Here is a 19,712-nt window from a genome sequence, read left to right as displayed (position 1 = left end):
TTGTACCTCATTCCAAAAACATTACTGCAAATCTGCATCTCATCTCATGTCACTCCCCCTCTTGCTCATACTAGCTGCTGGTGACATTTCCCCTAATCCTGGTCCCCCACAATTCCCTAGCCATGCACACCCATGTGTGCCTTTCAATAGACTTCAAAAACAAAACTCTGGTAACCTTAATCTCATTCCTCTTGCTTCTAAAGCCACCTCCCCCTTCACTTGTGCACTCTGGAACTCTTGCTCTGCTTGCAACAAGCTAACTTCTATCCATGACCTCTTTATCTCCCACTCTCTCAACCTGCTGGCTCTCACAGAAACCTGGCTCTCTGCTTCAGACACAGCATCCTCTGCTGCACTGTCACATGGGGGTCCCCACTTTAGCCACACTCCTAGGTCTGACAATAGACAAGGAGGTGGTGTTGGTATTTCCTCTCGTTGCACCTTTCAAGAAATACAGCCCTTCTCTTCCCTCACATTTTCTTCATTTGAAACACACATGATTCACTTATTCTCTCCCCTCTCTATATGCTTTGCAGTCATATACCGCCCCCCTGGCTCCTCATTTCTATTTTTAGATCACTTTGCTGCCTGGCTACCCTATTTCCGTTCCTCAGATACCCCTGTCCTCATTCTTGGCAACTTTAACCTCCCTGTTGACAATCCCACTGCCTCCTCTGCATAACAACTTCTGCAACTCACTTCCTTTTTTCGACCTGTCACAATGGACTGACTCTCCCACTCACAAAGATGGTCACTCCCTTGATCTGATTTTCAGCTATCGATGCACTATCTCAAACTTCACAAACTTCCCCTTTCGGCTTTCTGACAATCATCTTCTCACTTGTAACATCACATCCCTCCCTACAACTCTCTTTCCTTCTACCCCTCACACCAAACTTCACAGAAGCATCAAGTCATTAAATCATCAACAGCTCGCTAGCTCTCTCAACCCTCTCCTCTCTTCCATCCCCTCCTTTTCCTGCTCTGACAAATCTATCTGCCACTATAACTCCACCCTTACATAGATCCTTGACATTCTGGCCCCACCTACCATAGCTTGGAAATCATACAGTCTCTACTCTTATCTCTACTCTTTCTTCAAACCCAAAACGTCTGTTCTCCATGTTCAATACTCTTCTCCGCCCACCCCCACCTCCTACTACAACTTCTCTCTCAGCTCAAGATTTTGCCAGCCACTTTAATAACAAAATCGACTCCATAAGAAATGAAATCAGCTCCCAACATACTACCAGTCTCCCACCCCCTCAAAAGCTCACAATCATCCAAAACCCACAAAGCCATAAATTTAGCTTTTTTGCCCCTGTTACAGAGGAATTTGCGACACAGCTCTCTCGTGGTTCTCTTTCTATCTGTCTAACCGTACCTTCTGTGTAGCCTTCTCTGGCGCATCCTCTGCCCCGCTACCATTTTCTGTTGGGGTACCGCAATGCTCTGTCCTAGGTCCCCTTCTCTTCTCAATCTACACATCATCACAAGGTTCCTTAATAAATTCCCACGGGTTTCAATATCATTTGTATACCGAGGACACCAGACCTATCTCCATCCTTGCTTACCGTGTCACTAACTGTCTCTTTCATATCTCATCTTGGATGTCCTCTCACTACCTTAAGCTAAATATCTCCAAAACTGAGCTCCTTATTTTCCCCCCTTCCTCAAAAATCTCCACCCCTCATTTCTCTATAACTATCAATAACTCCATTACCCCTACCCCACATGCCCATTGTCTTGGGGTCACACTTGACTCAGATCTTTCTTTCCCTCCTCATATTCATGCCTTGGCTAAAGCCTTAAAGCTTCCACCTTAAAAACATCTTTAAAATTAGACATTTCCTTACACAATACACAACTAGGATTTAAATCCACTCTCTCATCCTTTCCCGCCTCGACTACTGCAACTTCATCCTCTCTGGTCTCCCTAGCTGCTGCCTAGCACCTTTATAATCCATAATGAATGCCTCTGCCAGGCTTATCTTCCTTACACATCGCTCTTCATCTGCTGCACCTCTCTGCCAATCCCTTCACAGGCTTCCTCTTGCCTCCAGGATTAAACACAGAATTGTCACCCTGACATACAAGGCCCTCAACTGCACTGCTCCCCCCTACATTTCAGACCTCTCCCTCCAGTCCCCTTTGCTCTGCTCACAATCTCCTCCTCTCCTCCTCTCTTGTTACCTCCTCACATTCCATTTACAAGACTTCTCCAGACTGGCTCCCATGGAACTCTCTGCCTTGCTCCACAAAACTCTCCCCTAGTTTTGAAAGCTTGAAGCGCTCTCCCTAAAGACTCTACTATTTAGAGATGCATACAACCTACACTAACCTTTCTAACTCCATAGCTATCCCCTCGAACCCCTTACCATGTAAGCCTATGAGCCCAGCTGTTTGTAGATCACCTTAAGAGCTGACTACAACAGTGCAACTCTAGGCAGGGCCCTCTACCCATTTGATCCACATAAATGTTATCTTGTATATCGCCTATGGTTATAGCGCTGTGGAATCTGTTGGCGCTCTACAAATACCTAATAATAATAATATTAAAACACATAAACATATATGCATACACACACACACACACACACACACACACTATATATATATATATATATATATATATATATATACATACACATTATATCTACACACATATACACACATACCCATATAAATATACACATATACACATATATACATACATACACATGCAAAACAGAAAGAGAAGCAGTCTGCCAGGAATGAACAGGAGCATCAATAGCTTGTTCTATGGCCCGGTTACCACCTGGTAGTAGCTTCTTTCTGCCCAACTGTGCTTTTCACAGAGGAAAACTTTCCTGTAGTATATCAGTCTGATCCCGCCTACATGGTCAGTCCAGTCCTGAAATACCAGGCAATTCTCCTCTGAACAAGGAAAAGGCAACCCCAGACGATCGTTTCGGCCTCCTTTGGGCCTCATCAGTGAGGTGCAGCCATATTCCTCTAAGCACATTGGGCAAGGAGTCCACGTCTGGTTTCCCCCATCACCATGGAGATTATCCCCAGGGTCATATTTACATATGCAAAACAGAAAGAGAAGCAGTCTGCCAGGAACGAACAGCAGCATCAATAGCTTGTTCTAAAAGTCTAAAAGGTGCACTCGCCATGTGAATCAAAGTAAATTTATTGCAGATTTAATGTTTTTGGGGAGTAAACCCCCATCCTCATACTTTAGTAAAAGAGCAACAATATATAAGGATATTGTTGTTTTTTCACTAGAGTCTGAGGAAGGAGGTTACTCCCCGAAAACGTTAACTCTGCAATAAATTTAATTTGATTCACACAGCGAGTGCACCTTTTGTACTATTTGTTATTTATATCTGGGTGGCACCCCGACATTATGGAGATATTCCAGGAACAGAGAGTGCTGGTTTATTGAAATATATATATATATATATATATATATATATATATATACACACACACACACACAAATATACATATTATATATATATATATATATATATATATATATATACAGGGAGTGCAGAATTATTAGGCAAGTTGTATTTTTGAGGATTAATGTTATTATTGAACAACAACCATGTTCTCAATGAACCCAAAAAACTCATTAATATCAAAGCTGAATAGTTTTGGAAGTAGTTTTTAGTTTGTTTTTAGTTATAGCTATTTTAGGGGGATATCTGTGTGTGCAGGTGACTATTACTGTGCATAATTATTAGGCAACTTAACAAAAAACAAATATATACCCATTTCAATTATTTATTTTTACCAGTGAAACCAATATAACATCTCAACATTCACAAATATACATATCTGACATTCAAAAACAAAACAAAAACAAATCAGTGACCAATATAGCCACCTTTCTTTGCAAGGACACTCAAAAGCCTGCCATCCATGGATTCTGTCAGTGTTTTGATCTGTTCACCATCAACATTGCGTGCAGCAGCAACCACAGCCTCCCAGACACTGTTCAGAGAGGTGTACTGTTTTCCTTCCTTGTAAATCTCACATTTGATGATGGACCACAGGTTCTCAATGGGGTTCAGATCAGGTGAACAAGGAGGCCATGTCATTAGATTTTCTTCTTTTATACCCTTTCTTGCCAGCCACGCTGTGGAGTACTTGGACGAGTGTGATGGAGCATTGTCCTGCATGAAAATCATGTTTTTCTTGAAGGATGCAGACTTCTTCCTGTACCACTGCTTGAAGAAGGTGTCTTCCAGAAACTGGCAGTAGGACTGGGAGTTGAGCTTGACTCCATCCTCAACCCGAAAAGGCCCCACAAGCTCATCTTTGATGATACCAGCCCAAACCAGTACTCCACCTCCACCTTGCTGGCATCTGAGTCGGACTGGAGCTCTCTGCCCTTTACCAATCCAGCCACGGGCCCATCCATCTGGCCCATCAAGACTCACTCTCATTTCATCAGTCCATAAAACCTTAGAAAAATCAGTCTTGAGATATTTCTTGGCCCAGTCTTGATGTTTAAGCTTGTGTGTCTTGTTCAGTGGTGGTCGTCTTTCAGCCTTTCTTACCTTGGCCATGTCTCTGAGTATTGCACACCTTGTGCTTTTGGGCACTCCAGTGATGTTGCGGCTCTGAAATATGGCCAAACTGGTGGCAAGTGGCATCTTGGCAGCTGCACGCTTGACTTTTCTCAGTTCATGGGCAGTTATTTTGCGCCTTGGTTTTTCCACACGCTTCTTGTGACCCTGTTGACTATTTTGAATGAAACGCTTGATTGTTCGATGATCACGCTTCAGAAGCTTTGCAATTTTAAGAGTGCTGCATCCCTCTGCAAGATATCTCACTATTTTTTACTTTTCTGAGCCTGTCAAGTCCTTCTTTTGACCCATTTTGCCAAAGGAAAGGAAGTTGCCTAATAATTATGCACACCTGATATAGGGTGTTGATGTCATTAGACCACACCGCTTCTCATTACAGAGATGCACATCACCTAATATGCTTAATTGGTAGTAGGCTTTCGAGCCTATACAGCTTGGAGTAAGACAACATGCATAAAGAGGATGATGTGGTCAAAATACTAATTTGCCTAATAATTCTGCACTCCCTGTATATATATATATATATATATATATATATATATATATATATATATATATATATATAGTAATAGAGAGAGGTATGAGGAATCAGCGCTAAGTGAAAACCTAGAGACTGGTATTTGTGGTTTAAATATTTCATTGTAAATGCTGCCTAAAATCTGAGCAGGGAATGTCCAGGGTCCCCACCCCAGATAGTCCACTTCCCAAAATGGATAAAATTAGTGGATGAGAGAGAGTGATAAAATGCGCACAGACAGTCAAATAGATAAACCAATGAGTATAAGTGGTGATGTGGTCCTAGCCACAAAAGTATAGGTCAGTCAAAATACAGTTTGATCCATAAATATTTTATCTAGCCAAAAAACAGCTCTGAAGAAGAAGTTCCCTCTCTGTATATACTCTGCCTCCGGGGACGTTGAGGAAAAGAGAGGAAGGAGTGAGAAAAGGGATCTACCATACCCAAACAACACTGAAGCACCCCGATTGACTGATTAATCCAGGACCTCATATTTTATCAATGCACAATACTTACCTCATATGATTGAGGGCCTTTCCAGTAAGTGAGCAATTTTACCATTTGGCCGAGATTATTGCTGGAGTCACTTGCTGTCATTACATATTCTTTAGATATTGCTTCTGTTTGAAAATATATCTACTCATAAAGAACTCTATGTTTCCTTTGTGATAATTATATGAACTTTTACAGAACATCTGTTTACTAATTTGAAAAAGGAAATTGGCACGATATTCTGTTATTTGTTTTTATAACTGACATCATTCATACCCCCCAACTGTCCCGATTTTCGCGGGACATTCCCGATTTTAGAGGTCTGTCCCCCTGTCCCAGGTTTCTAGCCATCTGTCCCGATTTGCCCCATGCATTAAAAAAAATATTATTATTTTTTTTTTTAATTTTTTTTTTTAAATTCTGTTGGGCCCATACTCAGAAGCAGCTGGCTTTGCTCTCACAGGGTTAGATACCTGTTAGATTCCCTGTGGAAAATGAATGATGTGTGGGTTAAGCAGGAGTAAGAAGGCTGTATACACTGTATGACCTCTCTAACCTACCTCTGGTAGTGATGATGTCTAACTCCTGGTGATAATACTAGCATGCCTTCAGTTTTATACAATGAGCAGTGCTAATACCAGGGTAATGAACAGTGGCAGCTGCAGACTGTCAGCTAATGTGCTTGCCAACCCCAGGACCCCATACAATGAATTACAGATACCCATATATGATGTAGTGTGTGTGTCTATCTGTATCCATAACTGTGTGTGTGTATCTGTATGTATAAGTTTATGCTATGTTAGTGTGTAAATGCATGTATAAATGTAAGCTATGTAGTGTGTGTATGTGTATCTGCATGTATAAGTGTGTATCTGCATGTATAAGTGTATGCTATGTAGTGTGTGTCTGCATGTATAAGTGTATGCTATGTAGTGTGTGTGTATCTGCATGTGTAAGTGTATGCTATGTAGTGTGTGTGTGTGTATCTGCATGTATAAGTGTATGCTATGTAGTGTGTGTGTATCTGCCTGTATAAGTGTATGATATGTAGTCTGTGTCTGCATGTATATGACTTTATTTAGAATTCTATTTATATTACTTTGGTCTTATGATTTTTTTTAAGCCCTGCCCACCACATTTCAAATTTTTTGCCACGGGGGTGTGTGTCCCTCTTTTGAATTTTGAAATGTTGGGAGGTATGCATCATTAGGTGTTGAATTTTTGTCATTACATTTTTGGATGTAGCGCTAATAAGCATTTTTTTTGCTAGATAGAATATTTATAGATCAAACTTAGTTCCATACATTTTCTGGACAAACTGTATACAAACATCTGTGACAAACTGACCTATACCTTTGTGGCTAGGACCACATCACCACTTATACTCATTGGTTTATCTATTTGACTGTCCGTGCGCATTTTATCACTCCCTCTCATCCACTATATATATATATATACATACATACTGTATATAAACAAATATAAGTATATACTGTGTATGTGTGCAGGGCCGGCACTTGCATACAGGCAAGCTAGGCAATGCCTTAGTGCGCACTAGTATGGGGGGCACAAACTGCCGGTGACAAGTTCAACCTGCAGCAGCAACTTTTTTTTTATTTTGTATTATTTATTTATTTTACACTTGCGGTCCGCCCCCAGATAACCTTGAATTTCCTTTGGGCGACTTGGGAAAATGGGGTGCCGTGCTATGATTGTCTGTTCTATATTTTGCTTCAATTTTTAAAAGACACCGTCTGAAAATGTTTTCCACACGCACAGGCTGCAACTGTTCAGTGTGCGCAGCAGTCTTATGTAGGGAAAGGAGGAGGGGGTGGAGCGGCTATGCAGGAGCTGCACTGTCCTGGCGTGAAATGGAATTGAATTTGCCAGTTCACCTCAGTTAGTTCTGATGGCAGCAGTCACAGGTAAAGGAAAGCCTGTACATAAATAAAAAGCATTTACAATAGAAAAAAGAAAGTGTTTATTTAAAGGGACACTGAATCCAAAAAAATTTCTTTCATGATTCAGATAGAGCATGCAATTTTAAGCAACTTTCTAATTTAATCCTATTATCAATTTTTCTTCATTCTCTTGGTATCTTTATTTGAAAAAGAAGGCACCTAAGCTAAGGTGCCAGCCAATTTTTGGTTCAGAACCTTGACAACACTTGTTTATTGGTGGATGAATTTATCCACCAATCAGCAAGAACAACCCAGGTTGTTCACCAAAAATGAGCCGGCATCTAAACTCACATTTTTGCATTTCAAATAAAGATACCAAGAGAATGAATACAATTTGATAATAGGAGTAAATTAGAAAGTTGCTTAAAATGTCATGTTCTATCTGAATCACAAAAGAAAAAATTTGGGTTCAGTTTCCCTTTAAGCAAACAGTTCAGAAACTGCACCACGAAAAATAGGTCAGACAGTTTAGTACAAGTTTACTTTTATTCCACTGTCTGAGCTATTTTCCATGCTGCACGTTCTCAACTGCTTTTAAATGACTTTCATTTAACCCCTTAGTGACCAACACTTTTCCATTTTATGTCCGTCTGGGACCAGGGCTATTTTTACATTTCTGCAGTGTTTGTGTTTAGCTGTAATATTCCTATTACTCATTTGCTGTTCCTACAAATATTATATACAGTTTTCTCACCATTAAATGGACTTTCTAAAGATACCATTATTTTCATCATATCTTATAATTTACTATAAAAAAAAATAAAAAAATATGATGAAAAAATGGAGAAAAACACACTTTTTCTAACTTTGACCCCCAAAATCTATTACACATCTACAACCACAAAAAAACTCCTATGCTAAATAGTTTATAAATGTTGTCCTGAGTTTAGAAATACCCAATGTTTACATGTTCTTTGCTTTTTTTGCAAGTTATATGGCAATAAATACAAGTAGCACTTTGCTATTTCCAAACCATTTTTTTTCAAAATTAGCGATAGTTATATTGTAACACTAATATCCGTCAGGAATCCCTGAATATCCCTTGACATTTATATATATTTTTTTAGAAGACATCCCAAAGTATGGATCTAGGCCCATTTTGATATATTTCATGCCACCATTTCACCACCAAATGAGATCAAATAAAAAAAATCGTTAACTTTTTCACAAACTTTAGGTTTCTTACTGAAATGTGTCTTTGCCTGTGTAGCCAAAAATCCTAGCACCGGCCCTGTTAGGCAACCTGGATCATTCAGCAACGCTTCAGGAAAAACTTGCACATCAAGGAAGGCAAACTGATAATGCCAGGCCCTAGCCGAGATCAATTTAAAGTGCGTGTGCTTCAGAGAATCCTCAGACGGAACCCCTGTGATGTTATTTCCGGTGACGTCATGGAACATAGCGGCTCCCATCAAAGGCTTCATTAAGTAAGACCTATACAGCTGCTCCCACCAGCCAGGATCCATCGGCTGCAGGGGAAACAACAACCGGTCCCCAGGTAAGTTCCAGCAGCCACCCACTGCCCAGGTTTGAAGAGGGTCTCCTAGTCCTGTCCACCTTGAATTCTGGACAGAACTAAGAGGATAAGGGAAATGGGTCCAGATTACCTTTATAGGTAATCAGGGGAGTGGTCTTTTCTGTCCACGCCCCTTTGGGAGAGGGCTTCTCACTGGTAAGCGTTACCAGGGAGGGCCAATAAAGTTGTTTAAAATTGCAGCTCTATCTGAATCATGAGAGTTTAATTTTGACTTGAGTGTCCCTTTAAACAGATGGAGGCAGATTGTGTATAAAATACATACACCAATGCACAGGCTCTTACAAACAATGGGTTATGATGTATACATTCCAGGAGAGTTTAATGATGTTTATCAAGAAGAGCAGGCATGTAGCTTGTAGTGCTTTTTGCGCTTGCACAGGACAAGTCAAATTAAAGGGACATTCCAGCTAAAAATGGAATCTACATGGATGCATTTCAGTTTTAAATAGAAGCATATTTGTAATATACATGTATTAGCAAAAAAGCTTCTAATAAAAGATATAGCTGTTTCACAAGTGTATTTAAAGAGACACTAAACCCCCAAAAATTTCTTTCATGATTCAAGTAGAGAATACAATTTTAAACAACATTCCAATTTACTTCTATTATCTAATTTGCTTCATTCTTTTGATATCCATTGTTGAAGAAATAGCAATGCACATGGGTGAGCTAATCACACGAGGCATCTATGTGCAGCAACCAATCAGCAGCTACGGAGCCTATCTAGATCTGCTTTTCAGCAAAGTATATCAAGAGAATTAAGCAAATTAGATAATAGAAGTAAATTAGAAAGTTGTTTAAAATTGCATGCTCTTTCTAAATCATGAAAGAAAAAATTTGAGTTTCATGTTCCTTTAAGTATGCACCATGCACCAGCATTTTAAACACACTTAAGGTTCTTGTACTATCTGGTAATGACTCAGTTTCGGCTAGATTACGAGTTTTGCGTTATGAGCGGTGCGGTGCTAACTTGCAAGCTATTGTCACCGCTCAGCTGCCTATAGCGCTGCTATTACAGGTTTTCATAAACCCGGCGTTAGCAAGCAATATTGCAGCGCAAAGCAAAATTGAGCTTCATACCGCACTCCAATACCAGCGCTGCTTTGAGCTGGTTTTAAGTGCTCGTGCACAATTTCCCCATAGGCATCAATGGGGAGAGCAGGCTGAAAAAAAGCCTAACACCTGCAATAAGGAGCGTAAAGCTCCATAATGCAGCCCCATTGATTCCTATGGGGAAAGAAAAGTTATGTTTACACTTAACACCCTAACATAAACCCAGAGTCTAAACAGCCCTAATCTGCTGCCCCCAACATAGCCGACACCTACATTATACTTATTAACCCCTAATCTGCCGCCCCTAATGTCACCACCACCTACATACACTGAATAACCCCTAATCTGCCGCCCCCGACAGCGCCGCCACCTACCTACACTTATTAACCCCTAATCTGCCGCCCCAACATTGCTGCCACTATACTAAAGTTATTAACCCCTAAACCTTACCCTAAGTCTAACCCTAACCCTAACGTAACCCTAACCCTAACACCGCTAACTTGAACATAATTAAAATAAATCTAAATAAAACTTACTATCATTAACTAAATAAATCCTATTTAAAATTAAATACTTACCTATAAAATAAAACCTAAGCTAGCTACAATATAACTAATAGTTACATTGTAACTATCAGGTTTAATTTTTATTTCACAGCTAAATTTGTATTTATTTTAACTAGGTAGAATAGTTAGTAAATAGTTATTAACTATTTACTAGCTACCTAGTTAAAATAAATACAAATTTACCTGTAAAATAAAACCTAACCTGAGTTACACTAAAACCTAACCTTACACTACAATTAAATAAATTACATTAATTAAATACAATGAACTAAATTACAAAAAATAAACACTAAATTACATAAAATAATAAAGAAATTATCAAATATTTAAACTAATTACACCTAATCTTATAGCCCTATCAAAATAACCCCCCCCCCAAATAAAAAAACCCTTTCCTAAACTAAACTGCCAATAGCCCTTTAAAAGGCCTTTTCCGGGTCATTGCCCCAAAGAAATCAGCTCTTTTACTTGTAAAAAAAATACAAACAACCCCCCAACAGTAAAACCCACAACCCACACAACCAACCCTCCAAATAAAAGCCTATCTAAAAAACCTAAGCTCCCCATTGCCCTGAAAAGGGCATTTAGCTCTTTTACGCCCAAACCCTAATCTAAAAATAAAACCTACCCAATAAACCCTTAATAAAACCTAACAATAACCCCCGAAGATCCACTTATAGTTTTTGAAGACCCGACATCCATCCTCAACGAAGCGGCAGGAGTCTTCATCCAAGCGGCAAGAAGCCCTCAATGAAGCCGGAAGAAATCTTCATCCAAGCGGGCCGAAGTCTTCATCCAAGCCGGCAGAAGTCTTCATGCAGACGGCATCTTCTATCTTCATCCATCCGGCGCGGAGCGGCTCCATCTTCAAGACATCCGGCACGGAGCAATCTCTTCTTTCCACGGTGATTGAAGAATGAAGGTTCCTTTAAGGGACGTCATCCAAGATGGCGTCCTTTGAATTCCAATCGGAATTAAAGGTGTAAAAATCCTATTTGCTGATGCAATCAGCCAATAGGATTGAGCTTCAATCCTATTGGCTAATGCAATCAGCCAATAGGATTAAGCTCGCATTCTATTGACTGTTCCAATTAGCCAATAGAATGCATGCTCAATCCTATTGGCTGATTGCGCCGGATGGATGAAGATAGAAGATGCTGTCTGAATGAAGACTTCTGCCGGCTTGGATGAAGACTTCGGTTTTATTAAGGTTTTATTGGGTGGGTTTTATTTTTTGATTAGGGTTTGGGCGGAAAAAGAGCTAAATGCCCATACAAAAGGACAATGCCCATACAAATTCCCTTTTCAGGGCAATGGGAAACTTAGGTTTTTTAGATAGGTTTTTATTTGGGGGGGTTGGTTGTGTGGGTGGTGGGTTTTACTGTTGGGGGCTTGTTTGTATTTTTTTTTACAGGTAAAAGAGCTGATTTCTATGGGGCAATGCCCCGCAAAAGGCCCTTTTAAAGGCTATTGGCAGTTTAGTTAAGGCTAGGGGTTTTTTTTATTTTGGGGGGGCTTTTTTATTATGATTAGATTAGGTATAATTAGTTTAAATATTTGATCATTTCTTTTTTATTTTGTGTAATTTAGTGTTTGTTTTTGTAATTTAGTTAATTGTATTTAATTAATGTAATTGATTTAATTGTAGTGTAAGGTTAGGTGTTAGTGTAACTCAGGTTAGGTTTTATTTTACAGGTATTTAGTTTTAAATAGGAATTATTTATTTAATGATAGTAATTTTTAGATAGATTTATTTTAATTATATTAAAGTTAATGGGTGTTAGGGTTAGACTTAGGGTTAGGTTTAGGGTTTTATAACTTTAGTATAGTGGCGGCGATTTTGTGGGCAGCAGATTAGGGGTTAATAACAGTAATGTAGGTTGCGGCGATGTTAGGGACAGCAGATTAGGGGTTAATAATATTTAACTAGTGTTTGCGATGCGGGAGTGCGGCGGTTTAGGGGTTAATATGTTTATTATAGTGGCGGCAATGTCCGGAGCAGCAGATTAGCGGTTAATAATTTTATTTTAGTGTTTACATTGCGGGAGGACCTCAGTTTAGGGGTTAATAGATAGTTTATGAGTGTTAGTGTACTTTTTAGAACTTTAGTTATGAGTTTTATGTTACGGCTTTGTAGAGCAAAACCCATAACTACTGACTTTCAGTTTACGGTATAGATCTTGTAGTTATTGGCTGTACCGCTCACTTTTTGGCCGGAAACGTAAACTCGTAATACCGGCGCTATGAAAGTCCCATTGAAAAAGGACTTTTTGAAAGCTGCGGTAGTTATGTTGCGTTACGCCCAAAAAAGTGTGTGGTACAGAAATACCTGCAAGACTCGTAATACCAGCAGTAGTGGAAAAGAGCCATAACGCTGCTTTTTCACCCATAACGCAAAACTCGTAATCTAGCCGTTTATTAATTACTGACATGATACAAGCCCCACTAGCGTTCTGATCATATCTACCTGTGTTTCACACGTTTACTAGAAACATTGTTGCCAATATATGTATATAGCAAATATGTTTCTATTAAAAAATGTAATTTATCTATGTACATTTAAATTTTGTCTGGAATGTTCCTTTAATTCTCAGATCCATCTTCACTCTCCTCAAGCCATCCGGAGGGACAGATGTGACAATCAAAAACCTGCTGTAATAATTATTACAAGTGTAAATGCTTGCTGTCCTTCCTCTTGAAACATATAATCCCCTACCTTAAGGCTTTTACCCTCCCACCTAGTAGGTTTCAAAATAAATATTTGGAGGAGGAGGTGAACAGAAAGTGTAGCAGGGTAGAAGAGAGCAGGCAGTAGGTACTCAGTCCTACTCTTGAATATCATCAGTGAGATTAATCTAGAAAAAAGCTTACAGAAAAATATTAACGAAATTATCCAAAATAAAAAAAAAATAAACCTAATCTAATACTCCTATAAACACAAAAAAAGTCACCCCAAAATAATAAAAACCATAAGCTAACACTAAACTACCAATAGTCCTTAAAAAGGCCTTTTGTAGGGCATTGCCCAAAAGAAATCAACTCTTTTTTGAAAAAGAAAATGCAAAGTCCCCCCCTAACAATACAACCCCCTCCCACCCAACCCCCCAAAATAAAAGACCTAACTAAAAAAAAATCTAAGCTACCTATTGCCCCTAAAGGGGCATTTGTATGGGCATTGCCCTTACAAGGGCAATCAGCTCTTTTTCTGCACATTAAAAAAAATAAAAAGCCCTAATCTAAAAGAAAACCCACCCCCCAAAAAAAAACAAAAAACACTTACCCGAAATAGGTACTCACCATTCCTGAAGTCCGGTGGTGAAGGTCTTCTGCTAGACGGCTCCATCTTTAATCTTCATCCAGGTGACACAGAGAGGACATCTGATGTGGAGGCTCCTCTTCATGTGATTGTCGGCCACACACTGAAAATTATATGCAAGGAACCAGTTTTATATCTCATCCTATTGGCGGATTTGAATTTTTCAGCCAATAGGAATGCAAGGTACCCCAATATAAAACAGGTACCTAGCATTCAATCTTCAGTTTGCGGCTAAGGATCGCATGAAGAGAAACCTCCACGTTGGATGTCTATGCCGCTGGTGATCCTGCTCCACCCGCGATGGCTCTCTACGCTACCTCCACTCCACGCCACCGGGATGAAGAAAGAAGATAGTCCCATGCTGGATAAAGATAGAACCACCTGGAAGAACCACCTGGAAGAAGACCTTCATCGCAGGAATGGTGAGTACCTATTTCAGGGTTAGTGTTAGTTTTTTTTAGATTAGGGTTTTTTTATTTTTTTTCAATGGGCAGCAAAAGAGCTGATTGCCCTTTAGGGGCAATGGTATCTTAGGTTTTCTTTTATTTTGGGTGGGAGGGGGTTTTACTGTTAGGGGGAATTTGTATTTTATTTGGTAAAAGAGCTGATTTCTTTAGGGCAATGCCCTGCAAAAGGCCCTTTTAAGGGCTATTTGTAGTTTAGTGTTAGCTTAGGGGTTTGTTTTATTTTGGGGTGGCTTTTTTAGGCCGGCTGGATGAAGACTTCGCCAGCTGGATGAAGATAGAAGAGGCTGCCTGGATGAAGACTTCGCCGGCTGGATGAAGATAGAATAGGCCGCCTGGATGAAGACTTCTTGCCGCATGGATGATGACTTCGCCGGCTGGATTTATCCTTCAAGCTGGACTTCAAGAAATTCTTTTGGGTGGGTTTTTATTTTAGATTAGGGTTGGGCTTGTAAAAGAGCTGAATGCCCTTTAAAGGGCAATGCCCATCCAAATGCCCTTTTCAGAGCAATGGGTAGCTTAGGGTTTTTATTTGGGGGGTTGGTTGGGTTGTGGGTTTTACTGTTGGGGGGTGTTTGTATTTTTTTTTTACAGGTAAATGAGCTGATATCTTTGGGGCAATGCCCCACAAAAGGCCTTTCTAAGGGCCATTGGTAGTTTATTGTAGGCTAGGGTTTTTTATTTTTTTGGGGGGGCTTTTTATTTTGATAGGGCTATTAGATTTGGTGTAAAAAAAAATTTTTTTTTGATAATTTGGTTTGTTATTTTCCGTAATTTAGTGTTGTTTTGTAACTTTTTTTGTAATTTAGTACTTTTAATAAGTTTTAATTGTATATTTAAATAATTTTAGTAGGGTTAGGTTTTTTTAATATGTAATTTAGTTTATTTAATTGGTAGTTTAATTTAATTTTAGTATAATAGGGTAGGTTAATTAATACTTTTATTAGTTTATTTTAATTCTACATGTAAGTTTTAATTTATATTAAGATAGGGATGTTGTAATTTTATTTTAAAGTTATGGGGTTGTTAGGTTTAGGGGTTAATAGCTTAATTTAGTTTTTGGCGATGTGGGGACTGACGGTTTAGGGGTCAATAGCTTTAGTTAGTGGTGGTGATGTGGGAGGCCAGAGGTTTAGGGGTTAATATGTTTATTTAGTGGCGGTGGTATCGGGGAACGGCAAAATAGGGGATAAAACATATTATTTAGGTTGCAGCGTTATCGAGGGCGGCATATTAGTTGTGTTTAGACTCAGGGTTTATGTTAGGGTGTTACGTGTAATTGAAACTTGTTTTCTATCATAAAAATCAATGGGGTATATTTCATTCTCGTGCAGTATCGAACATAAGCTTTCAGTGCTTTCAGAATCCCATTGATTAGTATGGCATAAAACCAGTTCAACTGGTGGGGGGCAGTTTGAAATTATTTAAAAACATTTGGACAGTTTCTGTTCAAAATCAGTGGATTCAGAATATTGTTTCTCAGGGGTATCGATTAGGTTTCAGAATAAGACCTCCAATTGGAAGATTCTTTCTTTCTCATGCTCCAACAAACCCTGTGAAAGCTCAGGCTTTACAGAAATGTGTTTCAGACCTAGAGCTTTCGGGGGTGATTATTCCAGTTCCTCTGCAGGAACGAGGTTTGGGTATTTATTGCAGTGTTTCCTTATTTGGACGATATCTTGGTACTAGCTCAATCTTTTCATTTAGCAGAATCTCACACAAAACAACTAGTGTAGTTTCTTCCAAAACATGGTTGGAGGATCAATTTACAAAAGAGTTTCTTGATTCCTAAGACAAGGGTCACAGTATTGTTCTTGTGTAGTCACTCAAATTAGTGTGTTTCCAAGAAATAACTCAGAGAACACAGATCTGCATCTAGTCACTAACTGTTTATTATCCTAACTGAACTTGTTACCATATATGGTAGAAACACCAACAGCCAATCAACATTCTGTATGCAAATTGACAAACAAATCACAACATGTTAATAACATTACATCTCCCTTTTTATGACATTTTAGAATATCACATTTATATTTTATATTATAGGTCCAGAATGTTTCTAGGTTTTACCATACAACCAGAACGTGTGAATTGAAAACCTGCTGTGCATGTTTCAGCGTTGTCAGTGTCTTCTTTCAGTTGTTCTGGGATTGCAGGTGTATTTGTGGTTGTGCTTGGGATCTCAAGGGTTGGCTCATGTGCTTCTAGTTGCGGTTCTTTATTTTCCATCAGGTGTCGTCGGTTGCGACAGAGAACTTGACCATCACTGGTGCGGATGAGGTAAGATCTTTGTGTGTCTGCAGGCTGCAAAATAGTGGCAGGCACCCATTGACCACTGGCTTGCTGAAAACGAATAGTATTTTCTTGTGTCAATGTGGACAAAGGCTGTGCAGTGCGATTATAGTAATGTCTTTGTTTAGCTTGTTTATGTTCTCTTTTGGCACGCACACATTTTTGATCAGCTACCTGAGGCTGCAGTTGTTCGCCAGTTGTAGACAGGATAGAACGTAGACGTCTACTCATGAGCAATTGTGAGGGAGACTTGAATCCATCCACAGGGGTATTCCTGTGTTCCAGCAGGCTGAGGTATGGGTCCTTTCCTTCCCTTTTTGCTTTGTTTAGTATGGTCTTTGCTGTTTGCACTGTCTTTTCTGCAAGACTATTGGTTTGTGGATGGTGGGGACTGGACGTTACATGTGCAAAGTCCCAATGAACTGCACAAAGTTTTCAAAGTCACCTGATTTATATTGCGGACCATAATCTGAAATTACCTTTCAGGTATACCATGTCTTGCAAATATAGCCTTTATCTTGCAGATTATGGGCGCTGATGTGGTTGAGTGGAGTCTTTCCAATTCAAAAAATCTGCTGTAGTAATCAACAGCGATTAAGTAGTCCTGACCATTCCACATAAAAAGATCTGTTGCAATGATTTGCCATAGACGCTCTGGATTGTGATGAGAGATCATGGGCTCTTTAGGGTTAGACTTTCGGCGTTCTAGGCAGGTAGGGCATTTTTTGACCATATCCTCAATTTGTTTGTTCATTCCTGGCCAAAATAATGTCTCTGGCTCTTTGCTTACTCCTCACAATTCCCATATGCCCAGTGTGTATACGCTCTAGCATATTTGACCTCAGCACACCTGGGACAATGATTTTCTCGCCTTTGAATAGGATCCCTTCAATCTCTGAAATTTCATCTCTGTGATTCCAGTATTCAACAAGGCTGGAAGGACATCTTTTCCTTACGTTAGGCCACCCAGATTTGATTATGTTTTTCAGCATAATGAGTTGAGGATCCTGTTCTGTAGCTGTTCGAATGTCAGTCAGTTTCCTGTCACTAAAACGGAGATTGGTTATGACTGTGTGAATCTGTGCATCCATTCTTTTATTCAGTGATTCAAGTCTGTATGGTATTGATTTCCTGGACAGGGTGTCGGCTATTGAAATATCTTTTCCTGAATGATGTACTATTTCAATGTCATACCTCTGTAGTTGCAAGATCATTCTCTGAAGGCGTGGTGGTGCAGCTGCAAGGGGTTTCTTCATTATGGGTATTAAAGGTTTGTGGTCAGATTCAACAACAATCTTTCTGCCACGCTGTGGGCTTCAGTACTACAGTGCTGAAGAGATTTTAAATCTGTTGGTAGGAATTATATTTACCTGAGCACCAGTATCTAATTTAAATTTGACTTTATCTTCTTGTGCACCTAACTCAATTTCTGCGAAAGCCTGTTCACATTCTTTGTCTTTGTGCTCTTTGTTAACTGCATCAATAAACAGTTCATCCAGCTCTTCAATATTTGTGTTTTGAACTGTATGTACAGTTTTACGTGTATCTGGCGGCCTTGACTTACAGGCCTTTGCAAAGTGGTTAAATGTATTGCATATTTTGCACTGAAGTCCTTTTGCAGGGCATGTGTCTTCCTGGCTGTGTTGAAGAGCACAACGACTGCATAGCCTGTCTTTAGTGATGCTTCTGTCACTTCCTTTAGCAGTTGTCCAATGCTTTTGCTGGGCTGATGCTGTTTTTTTTACTAAACACTGCATGAGCTGACTGGCTCTGGGTTGCCATTGCACGTAAGTTTATTGTCTTAAGCTTCTCTTGTGCAATTTCATGCGACTGCGCTAAATCAATGGCTTTTTCAAGTGTCAGATCAGCACCCTGATTAAGTAATTTCTCTCTGACTTTTGGAGAATTAGTGGCAAAAACAATGCGGTCTCGTACCATCTCATCACTGTTAACATGTGAAAAGATCCCAGGCGCCTACCCTAAGGAGGCTAAGTTTAAGTTATGAGATATCAAAGTTGACTAAAAATTAATTTAATAGATCTTCACAAATAAATTGAAATGGAGGTACAATAGATTTAAGAACAATAAATTACAGAGCAATAGATTAAAAATACAGTTGCATACTTCATGGATCCATGGTGCGAATAGAGATATAACAAATTGATAAAATAGAATAAAATAAATACGCAATTGAATAACAGCAGGATATAGAACAAGTCAATAGTGGTAGACCAATTGGTGAAAAATAAGTCAATCTGGTGGCTTCAAATGGTGAACTTAATTGATCAAACTGTGATAAAAAATAAAACAATGATAAAAAATCCAACAGTGATAAAAAATCCCAAAAAGTCCAAAATCCAAGAACAAAAGAAAAAAATGTTTAAAGATCCTGTAATGAACAGTCAGTGTGTAATTCCAAAATAACTTTTTATGTGATCCAGTTGTAGTTGAAAGTCTAAATAAGTGACGAAAATCTCAAAAAGTAAAAAATATAACAAAAACGTGAACTAAAAAGTGTAAATGAATGTCAGACGAATAGCGATTAGAGTTGACGAATTGGTGCAAATGTAGCAAAGTTTGTAGTGTTAAGACATAACAGCATATATTGTAGTGTTTAAAAATAAAAATAAGAATAAAAATACATCGACAGTCTTCAAACAAATGCCAATGATACTTGGAAGGTGATGTTAAAACAATACTACAATAAAAAGAAAAAGAACAGACGATCCACCTGTGGAAAAAACAAAATAGAATATAGTGTAGATTGTCCTAGACAAGTAATAAACAATAGAATAAGGCTTACCAGTGCTGGTCAATGCGTTTCGGCCCATGCTAGGCCTTTCTCAAGACCTCAGATATCACAACTGATATACTTAAATCCTTGGTGGTTAGACCATCACCTTATTGTTCAAGGGACCTTATTTGTTC

The sequence above is a fragment of the Bombina bombina genome, chromosome 8, assembly GCF_027579735.1.
Source record: "Bombina bombina isolate aBomBom1 chromosome 8, aBomBom1.pri, whole genome shotgun sequence".
NCBI classification, from domain to species: domain Eukaryota; kingdom Metazoa; phylum Chordata; class Amphibia; order Anura; family Bombinatoridae; genus Bombina; species Bombina bombina.
This window is presented reverse-complemented; position numbering follows the sequence as displayed.